Source organism: Symphalangus syndactylus, chromosome 2 (assembly GCF_028878055.3).
Source record: "Symphalangus syndactylus isolate Jambi chromosome 2, NHGRI_mSymSyn1-v2.1_pri, whole genome shotgun sequence".
Classification (NCBI taxonomy): Eukaryota; Metazoa; Chordata; class Mammalia; order Primates; family Hylobatidae; genus Symphalangus; species Symphalangus syndactylus.
In genome coordinates, this window is record NC_072424.2 from 42495816 (window position 1) to 42518305 (window position 22490).

The 22490-nt window shown below is 38.2% G+C and overlaps 1 protein-coding gene across 37 annotated transcripts in view; it reads right to left on the minus strand.

The window, feature by feature from the left end:
• The window catches only part of ZNF518A (zinc finger protein 518A), a 75205-nt gene extending 63600 nt beyond the window's left edge, over positions 1-11605 (minus strand). For 3 of the 37 annotated variants that reach the window (XM_063628710.1, XM_063628716.1, XM_063628648.1), the window contains exons 1-4: positions 10551-10741; positions 8642-8726; positions 7668-7733; positions 6023-6142 (exon numbers count right to left, since the gene is read on the minus strand). The gene's annotated coding sequence lies outside the window, so the exon portion shown is untranslated. Of the gene's footprint in view, positions 1-4445; positions 4872-6022; positions 6143-7667; positions 7734-8641; positions 8727-10480; positions 11029-11186 lie in introns of those variants that run through there. The other 34 variants (XM_063628742.1, XM_063628728.1, XM_055253849.2 and 31 more) reach the window with 25 other exon arrangements.
• Between the last annotated feature and the right edge of the window lie 10885 nt (positions 11606-22490).

The window sequence follows — 22490 nt, forward strand, 5'->3', positions numbered from 1 at the left end:
CCTTCTACAATACACACTAAATCTCTTTCTCTGAGTATCCACTTAAAGAGTAGCCAGTGCTCACCATTTATTACAAATTGCTTTATACTATTACATAATTTCATTATTTAAGTTTTACCTCCCCAGATAATTTATAAGCTTCCTAAATGCAAGTTTTACTTAATATTTCTCATTTTTCTCTCACAAAAACCAGAAGGCTGGGTACACCGGTACCTAACCCATATATTTTTAAGTGATTCATTCTCTCATTTTCAAATCAAATATATGACTATGATTTTAGATTAAACCACTTTCTAGCAAACTTCAAAGAGCATGTAAACTTTTTTGCTGCAATAATTTGGAACTTGGCTTAAAACATGAAGTCAGAAATCACTCCCACAACCCCCCCATCTTTTTTTTTGAGACAGGGTCTCACTCTGTCTCCCAGGCTGAAGTGCAATGGCACAATTATGGCTCATTACTGCCTCGCCTTCCTGGGCTCAATTGATTCTCCCACCTCAGTTTCCCAAGTAGCTGGGACTACAGGTGTGCACCACCATGCCCAGCTAATTTTTCCAATTTTTTTTTTTTTTTTAAGAGATGGGGTTTCACCATGTTGCCCAGGTTGGTCTTGAACTCCTGGTCTCAAGCAATTTGCCCACCTCAGCCTCCCAAAGTGCTGAGACTACAAACATAAGCCACCACACTCTGGCAGAAATCACCTTTTTAATAGGTAGGAATTGGGAGAAAAATTTGAACTAATTTGTCCAAAGTGACATAAGGACCATTGAATTCAGTATAGGAAAGGGATTATTTTCATCTCTTGCTCTTTTCTTTTTCTGTTTGTCATTTCGCTTCGACAGTGATTTAGAATAGGCAGATTTTGATTTGGAATACATGAGGGGAGGGAAGAAAATCAAAAGATGTACTGCTGTTTGCTGGGAGAACATGTTATTATGTGATCCATTCCTACTCAGCTTCACAAAATAATATAAATGGTTTAATTTTTCTCTAAGTCTATACAGCACCTGCCTCCATGATTAGAAGTTCCACTCCCTGGATGTCCCCATCTTAGTATATGGCACTAAAATCCATACAGTTTCACGACCCAGAAATCAAGACTCATCCTTGATTCCTCCATCCCTTACTCCCCACATTAATCCATAAGCAAGCCTGGTCAATTCTATCTCAAAACTAGACCTTGGGCCGGGCGAGGTGGCTCACGCCTGTAATCCCAGCACTCTGTGAGGCTGAGACCTGAGGTCGGGAGTTTGAGACCAGCCTGACCAAGATACAGAAACCCTGCCTCTACTAAAAACACAAAATTAGCCAGACGTGGTGGTGCACGCCTGTAATCCCAGCTACTCAGGAGGCAGAGGCAGGAGAATCACTTGAACCCAGGAGGTGGAGGTTGCAGTGAGCCGAGATCACACCATTGCACTCCAGCCTGGGTAACAAAAGCAAAACTCCGTCTCGAAAAAACAAAAACAAAAACTAAACCAACAGATCTTGTATTTCCCTTCCTCTCTTCCTATCCACTGTCATCATCTTAGTCCAGGCCACCATCATTTCTAACATAAATGAAAATGTCCTCCTAACTGGCATCCATGCTTCCACCTTGTCCACCACCCTCCTCTGAGTCCAGCCTCCACACAGGAGCAAATGTTCTTCTTAAAATAAAACATATCACAAAGCTCCCCTGCTTAAAGCTCTTTGGTAGTTTCCCAAGTGTCTTACTCTGTTCTGGCTGCTGTAACAAAGAGTACCATAGACTGGGTGACTTATTTCTCACAATTCTGAAGGCTAGGAAGTCTAAGATCAAGGCACTAGTGATTTGGTGCCTGGGGAGGGCCTACTTCCTGGTTCACAGATGGCCATCTTCTCACTGTGTCCTCACATGACAAAATAGAGCTCTCTGGGGTCTCTTTTATAAGGGTACTAATTCCATTCATAAGGACTCTGCCCTCATGACCTAATCATCTCTTAAAAAAGCCCCATTTCCAAATGCCATCACACTGGAGAATAGGTTTCAATATATCAATTTGAGGATGGGGAAGGGGGACATAAACATTCAGTCTATAGCAGCAAGGCACTTAAAATAAAATTTAATCTCTTTACAAAGGCCTGCAAGAAACAGCGGTATCTGGTCTTGGGCCTTTTTCTTCAACTTCATCTCACACCACTCTCCCCATTGTACATATACTCCAACAAGCTGCCACAGATTCTCAGCTCCTCAAATATTCTTCCTATCCATCCTATCTCAGGCCTTTGCACCCGCTGTTCCCTACTTGAAATGTGCTTTCTTCCATTCTTCAAAAGGCTAGATCCTTCTCATCTTTTAGGTCTCAGCTCAAATGCCACCACCTCAGAAGGGCCCTTCCCTATAAACCATCCCTTCCTCAAAAAAAAAAATTATTTGCCACATTATCCTTTTCTATTTCTTTTTTGTAACACTTAATATCTCTGGCAATATTTTATTTATTTGCCAATTTATTTTCTATCTGTCTCTACCACTGGAATATAAGCTGCGTAAGGGTGAGAACTACATCTGTAATGTTCTTTACTATATCACCAGCATGTGGGATGGTGCCAGGCTTGTAGCTAGCACCACATCTATGTTCTAAACATTGGGAATATGGCAGTAAACAAAACAGACAAAAATCCCTCCCCTCACGGAGATAACATTTTACTGATTATTTAGGTAATAAACAAAGTAAGTCAATTATAAAGTATATTCAAAGGCAACAATTGCTACAGAGAAAAATAAAGCAAAGACAGAAAGGCAGAATCAGAGTGTTATAATTTTAAATATTAAGTCAGGGAGCCCTCACTTGAAAAGGTCTTATTGGAGTCAATATCTTAAAGAGCTGAGGAAGCCAACAATCCAAGAAAAGAAAACAGTTAAGTGCCATGACCCTGAGTGTGCAATGTGCCTAACACATTTGGGGACCAGCAAGAAAATCAGTACGACCACAACAGAAAGCGTTAGAGGGAAAGCTAGAAGATGAGGTCAGAGAAGTAACAAGGGGACAGAAACAGGCCCTAATAGAAACTGTAAAGGCTTTGGTTTTATTCTGAATCAGAGAGGAAGCTACCGGAGCATTGTGGGCAGAGAATTACCATGAGTTGAATTACTTCTATCACTTGGGCTGCTATGCTAAGAACAGAGTATTCAGGAGGGATTAAGAGTAAAGACAAAGAAACACAATACAATTATCCAAGTAAGAGTTGATGGTGGTTTGGCTGAGACAATGAGACATGGTCAGACTGAATATATTTTGAAGCTAGCACCTACAAGATATCCTGATATGCTTTCTCTGAAAGAAAGAGACAAGTCAAGGATAACTCTAGAAGTTCTGACAGCAATAGAAAGAACTGAGTTGCTACTTACCGAGATATAAAAGATTGTTAAAGTAGTAGGAAAGTATATCAAAAGTTCCATTTTAGGCATGTAATATCTGAGATGTCTATTTGACATCCAAGAGGAAATGTGGACTGTGTGGCTGGATATGGAATACAGAGGGCTAGGTGGATGATGAAATTTGGGGAGTTATCGGTGTGTGTATATGTACGTATGTACCTTTAAGTACTTGGAGCAGGATGAAGTCACCAGGGGGAATAAACAAAAAGAGGAGTCCAAGGCCCGAGCCTCAAGATTCTATAACACATTCAACAGAAAGAGATTAAAAAGAACCAGCAAGTGAGACAGAAAAGAAATGACCAATAAGACTTAAGGTAAATCAAGAATGTGGTATCCTCAAAGCAAAATGAAGAAAATGTTTACTGGATAAGGGATTGAACAACTCTCTCAAGCAAGAAGACGACTAACTAGACTTCATGTGAAGATCACTGGTACCATGGATTAGAACAGTTTCAGTGGAGTTACAGAGGAGAAAGGCTGACAAGCTTGGATGTAAGGCAAAATGGGAAGAAAGGAAGTAGTGATGTAGTGCAGACAACTCTTTCAAGGAGTTTTAAGATAAAGGAGTTGTTTTGTTTCATTTTATTGTTTTTTAAAGATGGGAGAAATTACAGTATGACTGCATGCTTATTAAAATGATCTAGTAAAAATAAAAAAAAATTGATGATGGAGGATAGGAAAGAAATGCAGCAGTGAAGCCCTTCAGGTTAGAATGGACGGAATCTAGTGAACGAGTTGAAGATGTGAACTTAGAAAGGAGCAAACATGATCCATCTATAGTAACTAGAGGGGAGGATAAATAAAGATGCTAGCAGGTGCGCAGATGTGACTCAGAGAGTTTGTGGAATGAAAATGACAGCCTGCGGGCCAAATCTGGCCGGTTGCCTGTTTTTGTAAATTAAGTTTCATTGGAATACAGCCACACTCACTCATTTACATATTGCCTATGGCTTCTTTTGTGTTACAATAGTTGCACCAGAAACCATATGGCCCACAAAGCCTAAAATATTTACTATCTGGCCATTTATAGCAAAAGCTTGCCAACCTTGGTATAATGGAATAATCCAACTGCTACTCTCTGAGTTGAGGGTCAGATGCGAGGCTATGAGGAAAGAAGGTAGGCAAGGACATAGAAAACTACAGCATTTAATGAGACAATGACACAACAATAAATTCTACATCATTCCTAGTTTCTGGAGCCCAAAATGAACATTCTCTGAGCAATCAATCATCACTTTAAGTTTGTTCCTTATCTTTAAAAACATTTTTTTTAAATAGAGATGGGGTCTCACTATGTTGCCCTGGCTAGTCTTGAACTCCTGGGCTCAAGCGATCCTCCCAGCTCAGCTGCTCAATGTGCTGGGACTACAGGCATAAGCCACCTCCCCAGCCTTTAAATGTTTTTACATCTATTGCTACATTCGTTTCAAACTAGCTTTGTCACTAAGGAATAGGGTATGGCTTTGACTATTACTAAGAGATCTCTCAAAAAGGGAAAGGTAAGAAGAAATAAATAAATATATCTAACATTTCTTCTTACCTTTCCCTTTTTGAGAAAGGTTATATATACATATTTATAAATTGGCATTCCAAGTTAATTGCTATTTTAAAAAATTTTTCAAGACAGATGAATAAAACAAAGGTTTTTGCCATAATGAGTAATTTTACAGTATTTCATCACACTTAAATTTATATTTTAGCATACAAAAATGAAATTATATGAAAAGAAATACACACATTTTTTCAAAGAAATCTCCATCTTAGTAGAAAGGCCCAAAATTTCTGCTTGGCTTTCCAAATGCCTCATACATAGATTTACCTAAAACAGTCACCTTATTTTCCACTACCTCATTTCCAAAGAACACACATTGTTACAGTGAAACCAATCTCCACTCCAACCTGGATCAGCCTACAATCATTCTTAACTCCATCCTTTCTTCAATTATTCTCTGTGCCTATCAAAGCCATATTCATAAGCAGAAATACATTTAAAGTTGTATATTCTTCAGGAAATCTTCCTAAATGGGCTAACCTGCTCACTTCCTTCCCATCAAAACTGACTTAAAATAAAGCTGTGCATTCATTTATCTGTTTTTTCTGTTGTGTTTGCTGTATATTAATATGAATTCCTTAACTAGAAGCACTTCCAAGACAAGGAATTCTTCTTGTTCTTACGTATTACTTAGATGCCAAGCACCATAGTCATTATTCTCAACACACACTTATTGATCTGTGCACCAGAAATAAATAAAAATATGCTATCTATCCACCATACACTCAGTCTAGTACACATAATCTTGCCTATCCAGGCAGTTGCACATACTCGTACATAGTGGACACTCAAAAAAATGTTTGTAGGTTGAGTAAAAGTAGATTGAATGCATGCACAAATGATGAATAAATAAAGGGAACTTTTTATAAGGTATAGGAAAGTGGCAAACTACAGAAGGATGTGAATGATCAATCTGAAACTTTAGACCTTAAATTCATAAGGGCCACATATTCATCAGAACACTTTCTGCTGCAATCCAATTCAAACCAATTTACACAAAGAATTTTGGCACAAGGACTGAGGACACCAGGATAGTTCACAAAATCAAAAGAAAAGTAGGTACCACTTACCATGTTCCCTGAGATTGAAACTGGCACTACCACTATCCATCTCCCATATCCTTATGGCTTCACTTTCTCCCACTACACAGATGCGCTTTTCATACACGTGGTAAAGAATGTCACCAGCACCTTCCCAGATTAACAATTTCAGTGAAAAGGTAGTATCTTTGTCCTAGCATTCACCCATAAATTTCAAAAAAGGATTCTGACTGGCTCTGCATGAGTAACAGCAATCACTGTTGCAACAGGGATGACCAAGCTCAGGTTATAAGACAGTAGGACGGACAGACAGCCCACCAACCACTCAGAATAGGGGAGGGGTGGTTCTCTAAATGAAGAGATATTGAGTTGACAAAAACAATATATGATATGTCTTTCACCAGCCACAACCTTCAACAAACCAATGTTAATCAGGAATTGACAATAAGCTTAATACATTTTGAAATTATTTGACTTTCCTCATGAAATGAGACCTATGTGAAGCCCACTTAATTTTCTGAAACTTCACATCATGTACCTTCATTCTAATATTCTGACACTTGTTTCATGCAGCCATACCAGTCACAACTTTAAATTTTTAGTCAGACTTTACTCACAACTTTTCAAGATAAATTAATACAAATTGTTTTGGTCAGTCATCACATAGCAGTCTCTTATTTACTTCACTACAACTAAAGCTTTCCCTATTCATTACATTACTTTTTCTGAGTAGTCTGGCTCGAATAGTACAAACTGAATATTCCTTAACCAAAATACTTGGAAGTAGGCCGGGAGCAGTGGCTCATGCCTGTAATCCAGTGGCTCAGCCCTGTAATTCCAGCACTTTGGGAGGCCAAAGCAGACAGATCACTCGAGGTCAGGAGTTCGAGACCAGCCTGGCCAACATGGCGAAGCCTCATCTCCACTAAAAATAAAAAAAAAATTAGCCAGGCATGGTGGCATGCGGTCCCAGCTACTCGGGAGGCTGAGGCAGAAGAATTGCTTGCACCCGGGAGGCAGAGGTTGTAGTGAGCCGAGAAGATCGCGCCACTGCACTCCAGCCTGGATGGCAGAATGAGACTCCGTCTCAAAAAAACAAAACAAAACAAAAAAGCTTGGAACTAGAAGTGTTTCAGATTTCAGATTTTTGTGGATTTTGGAATATTTGCATTACTTACTGGCTGAATATCCAAAATCCAAAATGTTCCAATGATGATTGCCTTTGAGCTTCATGTCAGCACTCAAAAAGTTTCAGATTTTGGAGTATTTTGGATTTCAGGTTTTTAGATTTGGGATGCTCAACCTTTAGGAAAATTCTTAGCATTCAGAATTACTTCATCTCTTCAGGAATAACACAGCACCCATGTGAATCTCGTAGGAAGTCAAACAAATGTTACACAGGAAAAAGTTACTTAACGACATAAACGATAACGTGGTACCTCAACTCAGCTCTACTGCTCTCTACTCAATGTACATTATTTTCTGACAAAATAAAAATTCATGCCTTTGTAAAAAACGGCCCTGAACAGAAATCCATTTGCTGGTGAAGTTCAGGGAAGAACACGGTTATTATGATAATTAAAGCAATACCGTGATATAGTCTATGTCAGCTATTTCAGCAGTTACACAAATAATCTTATTCCTAATTTACGGTTATACTTATGTGTATACTTACTGCATTTAGAGGAATTTTATGATACTGTGGTATCCAAGAATCTTAGGATTTCAAAGATCCCAGGACCTATCCAACACAAACAGTAAGAGACATCTGTGTTTTGAGGGTAGAAAAAACATGTTTTTTTACATGGGTACAATATTTTCCACTACATTTCCAAAGCTTTCCTTATAATACCATAGATTTGTTGGCATATTTTTCCTCCTTTTTTGTCTACACCCAGACATTCACATGATTGTCTTCAAGAAACCAATCATAACACTATAGTGATTCCCAAGTCCCTTTCCTGATTCATAATGAAGATGCTATTAGTCATAATACAAACACATATCAGATAATTTTTCTTTAGGTACATTGCTTTGCACTTACTAGACCAAAACCACACTCTTCTGGCCATTCATATAGCTTTGAAACATCTATCTACCACCTTTATCTCCACTGTTCATTACCCAGAAGCCTTTAATGCCACCTTTCTATTTAGAAGGATGATACAGTTAAAGTCATATTTGGATCTCTAATAAAATGTTAAGTAATAAACTATGAAACCAAAAATTACTTTTTTTGCTTAGATTAAAATTAAAACTCATGTTTAAGTATTTTATTTTAGCCAAAAAATAAAACTATAACTTATATAACTTATGAAAACTCATGTATATGTAAACTACAGGTTGAGTGTCTCTTATTTGAAATGCTTGGGAACAGAAGGGTTTCATTCTTTTCTTCTTTTTCTTTTTTAGGATTTTAGAATATTTGCATTATACCAGTTGAGCATCCCAAATCCAAAAATTCAAAATCCAAAATGTTCCAAAGAGCATTTCCTTTGACCATCATGTCAGCACTCAAAAAATTTTGCATTTTGGATTTTTGGATTTGGGATACTTAACCTGTATTTTACTTTATTTAGTCCAATATTAAAACACACCAACTTACTACTTAATAGACTATATACTCCAGTATTTCAATCTTTACCATACCTCTTTCCTCAGGAACAAAAGGCACACAATTTAACACTTGCACAATGCCACAATCAGGAACAGTGATCAAAAGAAGAGATGATATCTGGAAATGAAGACCAAGATTTTAAAACTTTTGACTACAAAAACTGTTCAATTACACTTCACATTCAACTTAGGTGTATAAAGAAATCTAAAAAAAAAAAAAAAAAACTAACAAAAAACTTCTATACACTTAAGCATACATCATTGATGACCAGTGATAACATCTCATAAATTTGCAAAAGTCACAACCTAAAGCTTAGAATCAATCTAACTCAGTATCTTCATTTATTACAAGAAAAAGAAAATGAGCCTTGCCCAAAGTCACAAAACTAGAAATAATATCTGGATCTGGTTCCAACTCAGTTATCTTACCACCACAATACTAACCCTTAATACTCATTTCTGGTATCTAACATGCCATGAAAACTGCTCACCACGAGAAGCCAATACCCCACATAGAACTGAAATACTCACAGCCTACACACCTGGGACCAGATAATAAAAATTTCAAGACTGTGTTAAAACCTTTTTCTTCTGCTAATAGCACTTTGCCACAAAACCTTCAGTAGTATACCTGAAGGAATGTGGGCAAGATTCAGTCTCCCATCATTAAAAAAAAAAAAAAAAGTTGTATTAAGTGCTCTGAAGTATGCAATGTCACAATGCCTCAATGAGAACAATTCTAAACAACTATAAACAGAAAAGTAAACAATAAAAATACACTTAAAGGGCATTTAAAGCGTATCTTGAAGTCAAATTGTAGATCTAGGCTAAAGTATAGTCCCTCTGTAATATTTCAAAATATAGAAACTTCTGGGATTACAGCATACTATTACCAGAGAGACTAGAACAGAATCCGAAGTGTGACCATGGCAAAAAATTGAAGCATTTACAAGTTCATACATTATCAATGCACATAGTGGGTGTTCATTGTGGTTACTGTCTTTTGTCCTTCCATAAAACCAGATATAAAACGTTTTAATGGGTAATCATACTTAATTTCACTGCAACAAACAGGAAACATTTGGTTGTGTAACATACCTACATTTTATTCTCCTTCCCCTTTTGTTGACAATTTTCTGTTTCTAGGGATGATCTAATTTATAGTTTTTATAGCAAAAATCAACATCGTTTACTATGCTTACCTTCCCCAGGAAATCCCAACACCCTCAAAGTGTTAACAGAACGCAATGTCTCTTTATAAATTTCAGAAAAGATAATTTTGCTGAAAGGTAGTGAATGCACTTCTATAAATTTGCAGTTAAACTCTGAAAATGTTAGGAAATTTCACTGAATCAATTTAAATGTTTTAAATTAAACCTGAGGATACCAACCTTAGAGTACACTCAAATCAGACCCCTTGCTGCAGAAAAAGCAATTCGACAATTACCAGTAACTAGATCTAACATGCACACTTTCAAGTTAATAGAATTCCTATCCTGACAGTTTGGTGTCTTCATGTTTTATCACTGTGACAACCGTACAAATTCCAACATTCTTATGAATTCCTTGAACATTGACTTATGTTATTTTTCTAGGGTTTTTTAGACGTTTGACAACATACTCAACAATGTTTGCACTAAAACAGCTCACATACACTACTTGCTCTCAAATTTAAACCTAAAAAGAAAACTGAGTCTTAGCTGTTGTATTCTGAACTTTAAAGCTACATCTGTTTGATCGGTACGCTTAAGAGTTAAAACATTTTTCCTTATATACATTCGCTCTATGTACTTTTCAATTACCACAGCCACCTAGAAAGAGACTACTTGACAGAGGACACCATGTAAAGAACAGAGTCAAAATGAACCCTACATGTGAGAAAGCCAGTTACAAAGAAATCCAACTGCCACTGGGTGTGGTTAGGGTCTGCGGGGAAGAGCACCTTTGGCCAACTCTGGAGAAGAGCGAGCGCGTCAGGGAGCAGGGCATCTCTGCAAGAAATGGCCCCCAATGACCATAGGCTGGGCCAGCAATAGGGACGCCGTCGAGTCGGGCCTGCCAACCTATAGCTCGACGGGTGCGGTCTGCGGGGCGCCCTTGCTGTCTCCACCAACCACGAAACCCGCCGAGTGAATGCTTCGAGCGCCGCGCGCCCAGCTTCGCCCCAAACACCGCGCCCGATCCGCCCCTTCCTCCGGGGTTCGCCTGCCCCGCGGGGAGCGCGGAGGCACACCGTCTCCTACTCCCACCCAGCTCCTACAATGTAGGAGAGTGTAGAGTTCAAAAAGCCCGGACGTAAAACAACCCCAGGTTAAGAAAGTAAGGGTCAGCTCTAGCAGTCGGCAAAAGCGCTCGGCAAAAAAAAACCCGACTTCTCCAGAAAAACTTTGCGGCAAGTTAAGCGGAAGCGCTGAATGGCCGGGACTATTTAACTCGCGCTTCCTCTCACAAGAGGCGGATCCCTGGACCTGTTTGGGGGAACCCTGACGGTCCACGAACTCGCCATTTGCCTGCTGGGTGGCCCTCTATAAGTTCTGACACCCTAAAAGGTCTGGACAGTCCCGCTCACGGGGAATACCTGTCGTAGTCCCCATTGCTTGCGAGTCCCTGATGGCGGCCATTACACTTCCATCCGGGTACTGCCGAAAAGCTGATCGCAGCGCTACCGGGAGCGCACGCTGCGGCGGAGGGATCTGCGCTTTACCTGAGACAAGCGGAAGAGAACGGAGGCCGGCAGGGTCCGCGCTCGGTCTGACGAGACTAGGCCGTGGAGCTGGGCTCGCCGCTGACCTCTCCACCTATCGCGCGGCCCCGGCGCCTACCACTCCAGTGACTCACTACTACCTTTGCTCACCAGCAGCTGCTGATCCTACTGCCGGTGAAATGGCAGACAAACGTCTACTCTGTGCTCTTCAGAGTAGACACCAGGAGCAGGAACTGTATGCACTTCGCAAGCCCTTGCTGACTGGGAATGGTCTCCACCCTGAGATTTTAACCAGTTCCGGTTTAGCAAATGGCGCCTCCCCACCTCTGGCTTCTGGCACGCAGGTTTTAGCAACCGTTGTAGCCCATGTCAACGAAAGAAGCTGCCGCCAGTAGTTCTAGAAGACATACTGAACTCCAAACATGTACATATTGAATAATTGATCAAAAACTGTCTTTACAATGAGGGAGGCTCGCATCTCCCTCAAACGAATACTTCCTCTACCTGACAACAGGGCTGGACAGTTAATATGGTTGGCTTTACTCCAAAGGCCAGTATGGCTCGTCTTCTGTTCTTTATAAATCCAACCTACTAATTGATACCTCACTTTCTACATAATTCTACATAAATTATCTTCCTTTTAAAATGTGGGGAGGGAATAAGTGGCGGCAAACGTTCAAGCAACAACAAAAAACCTTGGCACAGAAGGATATACTGATAAAAGTGAAATGACCGGATTTTTCACTTTTTTTTAATGTTCCGTGTTTTCTTAAGTAGCACGTATGGCATTTATAATTTTTAAAAATTTTTTTAAATATGCCTATGATGCATATTTTTCATTGTCTTAGAGTAGGCATTTGAAAATGTCAACCTGTAGCTAAATGCAAGATTTTCTCCATCCTTTAATAAAAAGCACACTGAGAAATCCTCACTTTGTCTTTAGGAAGCCGCCTTTATTATTGTGTCTATTGGGCTACACAATTCCACCTAGAAAAGGCGAATTAGTGGAAATTCACATTAGTCATAATTATGCTTGTGTAAAACACACAAGGAGAAATCTTCTGTAAATACCAAAGGGGTTGGCCATTATGGAATGAAGAACATGTTTACAAAGTGGATTTTATTCCGCATCATACATCACCCATCTCTCTTCAGGTCCTCATTTCCGTGCAAGCCAGACATGCACACATCACAGCAGAAAGAGAAAGAACAAGATTTTTCTTTTAATAACAAAAAGCGATGTTAGTTTGGAAAAATGGACAGAGTTGTTTGTTCTGTGTTTTGACGTAGTTTTTGTTTTTCAGATTAAGATATTGCATCCTCCCCACAGTATTCACATTATAACTTTATTTTTACTTCTACATATAAATTCACCTACAAAACCTTGCAAACCTGCATTTATGTTATAGAAGAATTGGAGAAAGTTAAAATAAATTAAAGTACTAGTCAGACTTACCTTATCTCTTCCCCTTTCTCTTCCACCATTCATATCACCTTTTTTTTCTTGCTAACCTCTATGTTCAAAACCTGAACCTCTATGTTCAAAACCTGAAAGATTTCTCTTGATCTCATTTCAGGTTTTGAACACATTGGTTAGCAAGAAAAAAAAAACGGAAGTGGGGTAGTGAGAGAGGAGAGGAGAGAGTGAATCAAGAAGGAAGGAAAGATGATTAAAAGAAAAAGATACAAAGGGGAGAGGCCTAAATCATAGCTTAGGAAAGGATTCTGGAATACTTTTTTACTTAAGAAGGATAGTTAGTGGGGATAGGGCATCTAGATTAATGCTTTAAATAGTTAATCCCTCCGAAGACCTTACTACTGCTTACTAGCTGACAGCATTTAACCTCTGAGCTTCTCAGAGCTGTGCAACGTATAACTAACACATTATATATTGATAGATTGAAGAGACTACGCAACGCCATTGCACCAAGGGTGTAGTGGAAATGATAAAAGTGATGATGGTGGTGACAGTAATGAAGTTTCCATCTTGATTACAAACCTCTTTCTGCTTTTCAATATACAACTGATGCCAGGTGCAGTGGCTTGTGCCTATAATCCCAGCAATTCAGGAGGCCAAGGTGGAAGGATAAAAAAATATATACGTACAATTCATGGACACTGTGTCATAAAGCAGCTCACTTTAAGACAGTGAAATTTTCTCCTAAAAATAATATATAAATGGAAATTCATTTCTCTCTAAGAATTCTCACCTGTAAATCATACCAACAAACTTATATTTGTTCTTACAACAATGTAAACATACTTTTAAGACACAGATAAGTTGGTACATCATAAGCACTATGATAATAAAAGATTAAATGATATTAATTTGGATAGTAAGAGTCTCTAAAAATGTCTCTCTTCTTTTTGCTGATCTATGAACTCAAGCCCAGGTTGTCTACCCCCAACAATATAATCAAGTGCAACCAGAATTGGGAAAAAAAAAAGGGGGGATACGAAGAGCCTGGGTGATACAGCATAAAGTGGTTACACATCTTGGTCAAAGATAGGGCTTAATTACTTGTGGCAATCTATCATACAAGTGTTAGTTGATCTTTAAGTATTATTCTTCTCAATGTTCTTTTCAATTTTGTTATTTAATATTTATTCAGCAGACGTTTTCTTGAATACCTATTATGTGCCAGAAGCTGCTAGCAATAAATAAGACGTGATTCCTCATGGAGGGCCATCAGTTCAATGGAATTTTCTTGAATATTTAAAAGATTTTATGATCCAACAAAGCAATTCTAAAGATGAAATTTCAGACACTGTAACACAGGATGAGAAAGATTTTTCTTTAGGTTGGCATCCCTGACAGTTTCCTCTCAATTCAGGCTTCTTAGATGACCAAGACATTTTTATTAAGTTTTTATGAAAGATATAGTCCCTCTTTCTTAGTTCTTTTCATGGATACTATATTCAACCATAAAGAACATTAAAATGAACTGTATAAACTATATTGGTCTTACCTATTTTAGGGTACCTCTCCCCACCCCTAATCACATCAAATTCTTCCTAAGACTCTCCATCCTGAGGGTAAGGTAATAGATAGTACAGTTAATTCAAGTCCTTAGAAAAAGAAAAAAGAATTAAGTGGAATACTTGTTAATTACATTTAAGAACAAACCTGGTACACATATGTGTTATATATACTCCTTTATTTCTCTTGTATATGCATAGAACATTTCATTATTTAAAGTTTTAAAAGAATAAAAAAGTATAGAGTTTTTCTTTTTTGTTAGTGGAGATTAATTTGTTTTTTTGTCTAAAGTGGTTTAAAAGATAAATTTTATTTCTGTGAGATCAATGCCATATGGACTATGTTAATACCAATAAATTACATTTGAGAACTTGTAAAAGTAGATTATTATGACTCATTACATTTTAAGGAAAACTTTTAATAAAAGTTTGATGGTTCATGGGGTGTCCAGCAACAGACATAATGAAAAAAAACCCAACCCTGATACATTGTAATGAAATTGAAGAATATCAAAGACAAAGCGGAACTTCTAAAAGTTTCCAGAGATAAAAAGATCACTTATACAAAACAAGAATCAGATTGAGATCATGTAGCTATCACAGCACCAGGCATTGTATCCTCCCTCAGCAGTATACTAAGCAGGAAGAAGTAAGAAAAAGCAAAATAAAAAAAGAAAAAAAAAAAAAAAAAGATCTTCTCAGACTCTTTCAAATTTTACTGGAGAGAAAAACCTTTTCTAATGAACTTCTTATATTTCATTTGCCAACATGGAATCACGTACTCATCTCTAGAACAACTTGATGGCAAAAAAAGACAGTATTGTTGTAATTGACTCAAACCAATCATGATTTATACCCTGGGACTGGGCAAATTGACAACTGAGCAAAATAGTAGTTCTGACTAGCACGGAGGAAGGATGAGTAACTTTTGGTTGGCATATAAAAATGTTTGACATCTGTCAGTATCACAAAAAAATGGGAGAAAACCAGTCGTTATGGGAAAACAAGAGTGCCTGTAGTATTACCAATTCACAGGAATTACAGAGGTCAGAGGAACATACTAAACTACACAATGAGCAAAATCAACTATGAACTTTGTGAAACTGTATAAGACAAATGACCTGTTTTTTCAACCAAACAAAAAGTTGCACAGAAAAAAGAGAGGAAGGAGAAAACCTATAGATTAAAAGAGACTTAAATTATATATCAATCAATCAATCATCATGTGTGGAAGTTACTTGGATTCTGATTCAAGCAAATAGACAAAAACACATTTATGACATGTATGAGACAATTGGAAATTTGAAAACAGGATATTTGATTATATTAAATTGTTTTGTTAATTTTTAGATGTAATATATTTGTTGTTATGTCTTCAAAGTTTATCATTTAGAGACACATGCTGAAATATTTACAGATGAAATATAAGACCACATTTCACGTATGTCCACAAGTTATAGGTCTTCACTTTAACTGATCCTGTCACCAAGATGACCGATGTTCTTTAAAGACAAGAAAGCAGAGATATGGCAAAAGGAACTGACCCTCTGGACAAAATGCAGAGATTCAACAGATTTAAATGAAAAGTGCCCCTATGTAGACAGAAATTACCTCACTCCCTTTTTTTTTACCCATCTCCCCAACCTCCTCAGACAGATGAGTAACTGAAAAATAGAAACTATCAACATCCAGCTCCTAGCTTAAAGTCTGACAGAATAATTCAAACAGTTGCTAGATAAACAGGAAAGGGAGTTAAGAGGACTGGACCTGGCCGGGCGCGGTGGCTCACGCCTGTAATCCCAGCACTTTGGGAGGCTGAGGCGGGCGGATCACGAGGTCAGGAGATCGAGACCATCCTGGCTAACACAGTGAAACCCCGTCTCTACTAAAAATACAAAAAATTAGCTGGGCGTGGTGGTGGGCGCCTGTAGTCCCAGCTACTTGGGAGGCTGAGGCAGGAGAATGGCGTGAACCCGGGAGGCGGAGCTTGCAGTGAGCCGAGATCGCGCCACTGCACTCCAGCCTGGGCGACAGAGCAAGACTCCATCTCAAAAAAAAAAAAAAAAGAGGACTGGACCTATACAATTACTGACACAGAAAGATTAATTAAAAAAAAAAAAAATCACTAATAAAACTTATGGGGTACAGATAAAATTTCTTCCCCTCCAAAAAACAAAACCAAACCCAAAAGACTTAAGAAGAAAGGTTTTTAGGAGAGGATTCTGGGAAGATGGCAACATAGGAAGCAGCAGGAATCTATCAACAAGTGGTACTGGCAGGATATGTCTGATGTAACTATTTTGGAACTCTGGCATCTATAGAAGGCTTGCAAGGTAAATTGCAGTTTCTGCTCTTAGCTCCGCAATAGCTACCATCCCCCACCCTGTAGCCTCCAGCCAGGCAACTGTGCACTTGTTCCTGGAGTCCCTTGCCTGCAGTTTGCTGGGCTTGGGTGGCAATAAGGAGCAAGTACTCATCCTCCAAATACTGGGGATCTGTGTTCTGACTGCTGGTTGCTACTTCTGATCCTAGGAGTGTCCGCACAGGGGTGGACAGCCATTGTTGCACCACCACCACCCAACCCCTCCTCCAAGGTGGCAGGCAAGTCCCTCCCCCTCAGGCTGAAGCAACTGCCAGGAGACTTAAAGGGCCAGCGCCTTTTTCCTCTCCTTCATTTTCCTTTTTGCCCTTTTGGAAGCCAAGCATTAAAGATTGGACATTCAAAGGCAACTGCATATCCAGGGGAAGTAAGAAAGTCACCGCACATGCCCAGGAAAAGACACAGGCTCAGAAAACACCTGAGGAGACCCTAGGTTTACACCTTAGGTTGATCCTTGGCTTGGCATGAGTACAGCCTACAACAACCAAAACTCAAACAACAAAAAACAGCAAACCCTGTGGGAATGGGGAGGACTCTGACTACCAGCTGCCACATTATTAGATTCCAGTGGCCAACTTTCAACAAAGAAATCACAAGGCATACAAAGATATAGGAAAGTATGACACAATCACAGGGAAGAAATAAACAAAACAAAAATTGCTCTGCAAGAAATGCTAAAGAGAGTTCCTACAGTTTGAAATAAAAGGACACTAGACAGTAACTCAAAGTTATATGAAAACATAAAGCTCTTAATGAAGATAAATATATGGGCAATTATTAAAACTAGTTTTATGGTAACAATAACTTGGTTTTTTGTTGGTTTGTTTTTTAAGACCAGGGTCTCGCTCTGTGGCCCAGGCTGGAGTGCAGTGGTGTGATCTCAGCTCACTGTAACCTTGACCTCAGGCTCAGGTGATCCTTCCACCTCAGCCTCCAGAGTAGCTGGGACCGCAGGTATGTGCCACCATGCCTGGCTAATTTTTTGTATTTTTCATAGAGATGGAGTTTCGCCACGTTGCCCAGGCGGGTCCCAAATTCCTGGGCTCAAGCTACCTGCCTGCCTCAGCCTCCTAAAATACTGGGATTACAGCCATGAGCCACCACACCAGGCCAACAGTGACTTGTAATTTGACTTTTTTTTTTTTTTTTTGAGACCGAGTCTCGCTCTATCGCACAGGCTGGAGTACAGTGGCATGATCTCTGCTCACTGCAACCTCTGCCTCCCAGCTTCAAGAGATTCTCCTGCCTCAGCCTCCCAAGTAGCTGGGAGTACAGGCGCCCACCACCACACCTGGCTAATTTTTGTATTTTTAGTAGAGAAGGAGTTTCACCATATTGGCCAGGCTGGTCTTGAACTCTTGACCTTCTGATCCACCCGCCTCGGCCTCCCAGAGTGCTGGGATTACAGGTGTGAGTCACCGCACCTGGCATAACTCCACTTTTTGTTTTCTATGTGATTTAAGAGACTAATAAATTAAAAAACAATTATTGGTCTAAAAGCTAGTATTCTTATAACTTTGGTTTGTAAATCCATATTTCATTTTCTACATAATTTAAGACACTAATGAATTTTAAAAACCAGTGACTAGTTTTATGTTATAGGATGCACAATATATAAAGATGTAATTTTGTGACATCAATAATAAAAAGAGGTGGACATGGAGCTGTAAAGGAGCAGACTTTTTGTATGCTATTGGAAGTTCATCTGGTATAAATTCACATTAGAGTGTTATAACTTTAAGATGTTAAATATAATCCCCATGGTAACCACAAAAATAATTATAGAATATACACAAAAAGAAATGAGAAGGGAATTAAAACATTTCACTATAAAAAGTCAACTAAAGATAAAAGAAAACTGTAAGGCAGTAAACGAGGGACAAGAAAGTTATGAGTCATATAGAAAACAAAGCAAAATGACATAACAAAGTCCCTTCTTATCAGTAATTACTTTAAATATAAACTCTCTAATTAAAAGACAGAAATTGGAAGAATAGATAAAAATACATGATCCAACTGAATGCTGTCCACAAAAGACTCACTTTAGATTCAAAGACACAAATAGGTTGAATGTGAAAAGATGGAAAAATACATTTCATGCAAATAGTAAAAATAGAATTACCATATGATCCAGCAATTTCACTTCTGAGTATATACCTAAAAGAATTAACAACAGAATCCTGAGGAGATATTTGTATACTGTGTTCATAGCAGCATTATTCACTATAACTAATAGAAAACATAAAAAAGTAAAACCTAACATCCAGGTAATAGGAGCCCCTCTTTTCCATGAAGAGAAATGAGAAGAAATTATTAAACAAATACAATAAAATGCACTAGAACTGGAGAATATCACTTTCCATACTGAATTTCACACTGAATGTCACCAAAATGACAACGCTAAGATACATCACTATAGATTTTAGAACATCAGGATATAAAGAGCCTAAAATCTCACAGAGAGAAAAGAGAGGTCACATGCAAAAGATTGTAAATAAAAATAAAATCAGATTTCTCAACAATTACACAAATAACTAGACAACAATGGAGTAATACCTTTAAATTCTGAGGCAAATTAAACATAAGAGTAGAATCAAGACATTTTTAGGAAGGGAAATGCTCTAAAACTTACCACTTTTTCCCAAAAAGGTAATGCTTCACTAAAATTCAGGGAGTAAATCAAGAAAGAGTAAAACTCAGAAATCAGATAATAGGAAGTGTAAGTCAGGAGAAAGTGTAAGAAAATCTCAGAATAATAGAAAAAGGAAGTACCAGGAACAAAACAAAATTATCTGCTGGCTCTCTAGGGAACTGTTAGCCTCAATTTACTCTAGAACAGAGGCCTGTCATCTGTAATATAAAATCTTGTTTCACCCTGAGGGACTGGGGTAGGCTAAGAAAGACAACTTAAAAATAATTAAATGAGGAAGAGTGAGCAGACAGCAAGAGCAAGAGTGAGAGAGAGAAAGAAAGAAAGAATGCCCGGGCGGGGTGGCTCACGCCTGTAATCCCAGCACTTTGGGAGGCCGAGGCAGGCGGATCACAAGGTCAGGAGTTCAAGACCAGCCTAGCCAAGATGGTGAAACCTCATCTCTACTAAAAATACAAAAAAATTAGCCGGGCGTGGTGGCGGGCGCCTGTAATCCCAGCTACTCAGGAGGCTGAGATGGAGAATTGCTTGAACCCTGGAGGCAGAGGTTGCAGTGAACCGAGATGGCGTCACTGCACTCCAACCTGGGCAACAGAGCGAGACTCTGTCACAAAAAAAAAAAAAAAAAGAAAGAAAGAAAAGAAGAAAGAGAAAGAAAGAAAGAGAGAGGAAGGTAGGAAGAAAGGAAGGAAGGATAAACTTCCTACTCAAATTGACTCTGCAAATTTAACTCCAGACCCCATAAAGTAATCTAATGCTATGAAAGTAGCCAATAAATCAAACTTTAGAATGTAAGTTCACTCCAGAAGAAACTAAACTGTCTTACAAAAAGGTAAATAAAAAAATTATGTTATTAAAAACAGCAAGCAATGAATTAATAAGCAGGCAGAAATGAAGCACAAGTAGAGTGATATTTTAACAGAATGTATTAGAATTATAATTAGAAATCTTGGAAATAAAAAAATATAGCCATTGAAATATTATAAGTTAACAGATGGAATAAAGCCTACAGTGGTTATAATAAAGAGAATCAATGTGAAAATAGCCCTGAGGAATTTCTCTGAAATGCAGTAAGGAAAAACAAACACATTGAAACACATGAAAGAGCTTTTAATAGACATGGAGAATAGATTCAGTGTTTTCAACATACACCTGTTATAGGAGTGCATGCAAGTGTGTTAATGGAAGAAAAGCAGTATTGGAAGAGATAAAGGCTAAGCATGTTTCTGAATTGGAGAAAACACAAGATTCCTCTGGGGTGGATGGCAGGGATGGCAGGGAGGTGGGGATAGTTAATGGGTACAAAAAAAAATTGTGAGAAAGAATGAAGAAGACCTAGTATTTGATAGCACAACAGGAGGACTGTAGTCAATAATAACTTAACTGTACATTTTAAAATAACTAAAAGAGTATAATTGGATTGGTTGTAACACAAAGGAAAATGCTTGAGGAGATGGACACCCCAATTTCCATGATGTAATTATGAATTGCATGCCTGTATCAAAATATATACATGTACTATGTAACCACAAAAATTAAAAATTAAAGAAAGAATAAAAAATTAAAAAAAGAACATAAAAAGAAAAGAATCCCCGTTTGAAAATGTGCTACAAGCACTGGGTAGGATAAATAAAAACATACCTGGACACACCATAGTAAAATTACAAAAATAAAAAAAGTGAAGAGAATTCTTTTTTAAGTCACCAGCAAGAAAAGACAGATTAAATACAAAAGAATTAGACTAAAAACAGAATTTTTCAATACCTCATAGATATTATAAGACAACATCATAATTTTTTTTAAGTGGTGAGAGAAGATGACTGTATATAGGATTTCATACCTAGCTGAACTATTGTTATAAGGGCAATTTTAAAGATATTTGCCATCATTTAAAGATTAAGTAAATTTACCTCCAAATATTCTCTGCAAAGGAATATTAAATAATGAACTTCAGCCAGAAGGTAAGTAAATCAAGAGGAAAAGTATAAAATATAGCAAAAATGTTGAGTTCTGAAACTTACAAAATATGTGAGACAATTAATGGACTCTTCAAGAAAACATTTTCTAATCTTCGAGAAAAGTTGAAGCTAAAATGCTATGCAACAATTACAAGGTTTGGAGTTGGTCTTGATGCTCAATGGATAAAAGTCATGTGGTATTCAGAAGAAAGATAGAAATATTGGGTAATCACAAGCTGGGCGTGGTGGCTCATGCCTGTAATCCCAGCACTTAGGGAAGCCGAGGCGGGCACATTACTTGAGGTTAGGATTTCAACCAGCCTGGCCCACATGGTGAAACCCCGTCTCTACTGAAAATACAAAAATTAGCCAGGTGTGGTGGCACACACCTGTAATCCCAGCTACTCAGGAAGCTGAGGCAGTAGAATCACTTGAACCCAGGAGGCAGAGGTTGCAGTGAGCCGAGATCAAGCCACTGTATTCCAGCCTGGGCAACAGAGCGAGACTCTGTCTCAAAAAAAATAAAATAATAAAATAAAAATTGAGTAATTACAGACATTGTTAGAAAAATTTATATGTAGTTATGTACATCAAATATTAAGGGTTCCTGTTAAAAGAACAGAAATATATTCTATAGCTTCTAAGCCAAGAGAGGAATCAAAAGGCAATACATTTTGTTTTTCAATCCAATCTAAGGAAGGAAAAAATAAAGACACAGTGATAAAAGATGGTAAACAGAAAATGTAAATGTAAATATTATGATAAACATAAGTTCATCAATCATTTTAACAGTAAGCTTACATATTGAGACAGATAGATCCTCAGAATATATCTCAAAAACAAATTCCATCACTGTGTTGCTTACAAGAGAAAATAACACTATAAAGTTTGAAAGTAAAAGTTAGGTAGATACACCAAGAAAATATTAAACTAATGGAAGACGGTGTTACCAAACCAAACCGGGCTAGTTTGCCTGTGCAACACAAAGCCAAACACGGAAGCACCAGGTTTTTGCAACGTGAAAGGGTTATTGTGACTGGACTGGCAAGTAGACGGGAGGAGGAAACACTCAAACCTGTTTCCCCAAGCTGGGGGTTGGGCCAGATTTTTGTTTTGTTTTGTTTTGTTTTTTGTTTTGTTGTTGTTCTTCAGACGGGGTCTCGCTCTGGCGCCCAGGCTGAAGTGCCACTCCCAAGTAGCTGGGATTACAG